At 35.9% G+C, this 3,957-nt stretch overlaps 1 long non-coding RNA gene across 1 annotated transcript in view; it reads left to right on the forward strand.

Annotated features, from left to right (window-relative positions):
* Positions 1-806, forward strand: part of LOC118766175 — a 36,313-nt gene extending 35,507 nt beyond the window's left edge. The window contains exon 3 of the long non-coding RNA XR_005002091.1: positions 229-806. This is a non-coding gene — a long non-coding RNA (uncharacterized LOC118766175). The remainder of the gene's footprint in view (positions 1-228) is intronic.
* The last annotated feature ends 3,151 nt before the right edge of the window (positions 807-3,957 follow it).

A 3,957-nucleotide genomic window follows, 5' to 3' on the forward strand; every position in this document is an offset into this window, starting at 1 on the left:
GATTAAACTATACAGGGGTCAATAAACTGACTTACAAATTATTTGAAATAATTACGGTCAGTAAATTCGGTTACACAGAAAACCCTGTATACACAATATGTTTAAAAATAACGCTAACACTAACAGTAACAGCGGTTACAATATAATGTATAATAAAGTTACCTAATTGTTGTTATTATTATTATTATTATTATTATTATTATTATTATTATTTTATATTGCATCTAGTTCCAACTGCTTGGATGGCCAACACAAAGGGCCGATTTGCAGCACCCGACAAACTTACCCATGCGACCTCGTTTGGATCGGGAAGACGAAGACGAATTGAGAAGATGGTCAGCAGATGAAAACCAGTTCAACAACACCAATTAGCAGGATCCATGGATATTCCACAAACTACAAATGTTTATAGAGAGTCTTACTATAATCTTTATTCTTTCTTTTCTTGGGTTATCCAAGACACGCCTCGGCTCCTTTCTGCAGCTTAGATACGCAATACTTTGCTCAACACATTTACTGTTTCGAGCATCGCTGCCAACAGTGTCCTTCCTATGTAGTTTGGTGCACTTGGGACCATCTCAAAGAAAACAATGTTCAAACACGATAGGTACCAAGCTGAATTTGCTTTTCTTCCTTTCGGGGTCGATAAAATAAGTACCAATTGGGCACTGAGGGCGATATGATCGACTTACTCCCAGCCACGAAATTGCCAGCCATGTTTCAAAATTTGAAACCCTTATTAGTGTCAGACCAGCACTGGGGTTGATGCAATCAGGTAACTCCCTCAGATAAATTTTTTTTTAAATTCGGACCTTATTCCCTTAGTAGAAAGAATTATTATTGTTGTTGTTAAAGCGGTGACCTGGTAAAATCGTTAGCACATCGGACAAAATACTTCGCCGGATTTTGATCGCCTTTACATTTTGAGATCAAATTCCGCCGAGGTGGACTCTGCATTTTATCATTTCGGGGTCGATGAAATAATTGTCAGTTGAGCACTAGCGTCGATGTAATCGACTAGCACCCCACCAACAAATTTCAGGCTTTGTGCCTATAGTAGGGTTGCAAGGGCTATTATTATCGGGTGCAGTGGCAAAATCGAGAGATACCCGTGCTAAGTGATTACCTCCCTTTGTGTTTCACTCTCAATGCTGGGCGGTGAACGCTGCTATTACAGATCCGTGTAATAATTTCTATTAATTGTTATCCAATGTAAGGCAGCGAGCTGACAGAATCGTTAGCATGCCGGACAAAATGCTTTGCAGAATTTCTTTGGACTTTACATTCTGAGTTCAAATACCGCCGAGGTCGACTTTGCCTTCCATCCTTTTGGGTCGATAAAATAAATACCAACTGATCGACCAACATCGTCCCACAAAATTTCAAGCTTTGTGTCTATGGCAGAAAGCATTAATTATCCGCTAATCTTTTTTTCTTTCAATGTTTCCTAGAAATTCTTCATGAATGTATTTTGGTGAACGCAAGAACACCCGCGGCAGCTTTGACATATTTGGAAAACACAGCCCAACAGAAAACACTATTTCTATGACGCTTTACAACATATACCATTTCTGTGATACTCCAATTTCGTCAGCAATGCTACTTCTAAATTCTACAACATTTGAGAATATTTCTACAAATCTGGAATTATTTTTTCAATACTATACAAGAGTAATAATTGGAAAATTTCAAAAATATTATTTAAAAAAATGAAACCCAGTGATTCAAACAAGATTTCGGCTATTTATTCTTGAAAAAGTATATTGTAAAGATATAGTCATTTACGGATTTATTTTAAATTTTTTTGCAACAGACGTCCATATTTCTAAAATAATCTACAAGATGGTAACATTTCTGCAAAATTCTACAACAAATGGAAATATTTCACCAATATCCTACAAATCTGGAAATATTTGTAAATTATTATTCAAAAGATTACTTCTGCAGAGGTCCATACACATACTGGAATAAGTCTCTAATATTATATTACAAGAAATAAAACGCAATGATTCCAACATGATTTAGACAGCAGATGACTAGATTTTTACAATATTTCTTTGGAACAGATTTCTATAAGTAACCTGCAAAAACAGAAATAGTTCAGAAATATTCTGCTATAAATTTTACAAAATTTTACAAATATTAAAAAAAATAAAATGTTCCAGCATGTCTTCGACAGGAAAAAGAAATGCTTTTACAAAATTTTTTGAAAAAATGTCCTTATTTCTTCAATAACTTACAAAAATGGAAATATTTATCGAATATTTTTCCACAGATTTCAATATTTTTGTAATATTCTTCAACGCATTGCAATATATCTTTATAATTCTTTAGTACGTGCCTATATTTCTAGAAAATTCTATTGAAATTTGAAACTTTTTCTATAATACATTGCGGAAAACAAATATTTCTTCAATATTCTACAAATAACAATATTTCTACAATCTACAATAAACAGCAAATGACATTAATTCTTCAATATTCTACAATAAGTCACAATACTTTTTGCAATATTAGACTGAAAGTAAAATTTATTTGATGAAAATCTACAAAAAAATAGCAATTTCAACAAAATATTATGTCATGCAATAATATTCCTGCAAAAGTCTATAGCAAGTTGCAATATTTCTACAAAATTCTACAGCAAAAGATTTGGCAATATTCTGCAAGTTGCAATATTCTGACAATATTCTACAGCAAGTGGCAACGTTTCAACAAAATTCTACAACAAATGATATTATCTCAACAAAATTTGGTAGAATATGGCAATGTTCTCCCATAATTCTACAATAAATTGCAACAATATTCGTCAAAAATTGATGAGAGTTCCAGTTGATCCGATCAACGGAACAGCCTACTCGTGAAATTAACGTGCAAGTGGCTGAGCACTCCACAGACACATGTACCCCTTGACGTAGTTCTCGGGGCGATTCAGCGTGACAAGACTAATCCCTTTGAAATACAGGTACATCAGAAACAGGAAGAAAGAGTGAGAGAAAGTTGTGGTGGAAGAATACAGTAGGGTCCGCCATCACACCTTGCCGGAGCCTCGTGAAGCTTTAGGTGTTTTCGCTCAATAAACGCTCACAGCGCCCGGTCTGGGAATCGAAACCGCGATCCTACGACTGCGAGTTCGCTGCCCTACTCACTAGGCCATTGCGCCTCCCCATAGGAACAGTATTAAACAATAAGTGATAATATTCTACAATATTTGTAGAATATTGTGCAGCATATGTCTTCTTCAAATTGTATCCTCAAATGAAGGTAATTTATCTGCAGCAGCAAACAATAAGACTTAATACCTCACTGTGCTAAAGCCGAGTCCAATCGACGTCCACTCGTCTTGTCAGAATTTAAGGGCAGTCAAAGTAATACGAACATACTGAAGTTAATTATAACCACCACATCTCTTAGTTTTTCTAGCTAAGTCACCTCTCCATCTCCCCTTCTCTCACCCTTTCTCTTCTGTTCACAGTAGTAAGTGCTATTTGCCACACAGTAAAACCATAATATCTCGTTGACTCGAGCCCAGAATACAACTTTTACTTCCCTGTACTTCCGAATCTGATTTCTTGGCAGGAAAAGCAGAATGGTAACAACGCTACTTCTCCGAAATTTTCTACCTTGCTCGGAAATCCAGTTTCGTCCATTTTTGTGAGAACGCATTGAACATACGAAAAATAAAACGTGCAGAGCTTCGAATTAAATACATTTCATTGTATCAGACGTTCTTCGGTACCGAGTTCAAATCACGCTGAAGACAACGTTTCTCTTCCACCCTTTTTGACTTCTATGAAAATGTACCAGCCATACCCTGCAGTCGATTCTATGGACTGTAACCTCCTACTCCGCTTCTTCAAAATTGTTATACATACATGCATCTCACAATCTCTCATATACATGAAGAAAGAGAGAGTGATGGATATTGATAAGGTTGTAGTTGGGCTTAGAGGTCGA

This window comes from Octopus sinensis, linkage group LG15 (assembly GCF_006345805.1).
Source record: "Octopus sinensis linkage group LG15, ASM634580v1, whole genome shotgun sequence".
Taxonomy (NCBI): Eukaryota; Metazoa; Mollusca; class Cephalopoda; order Octopoda; family Octopodidae; genus Octopus; species Octopus sinensis.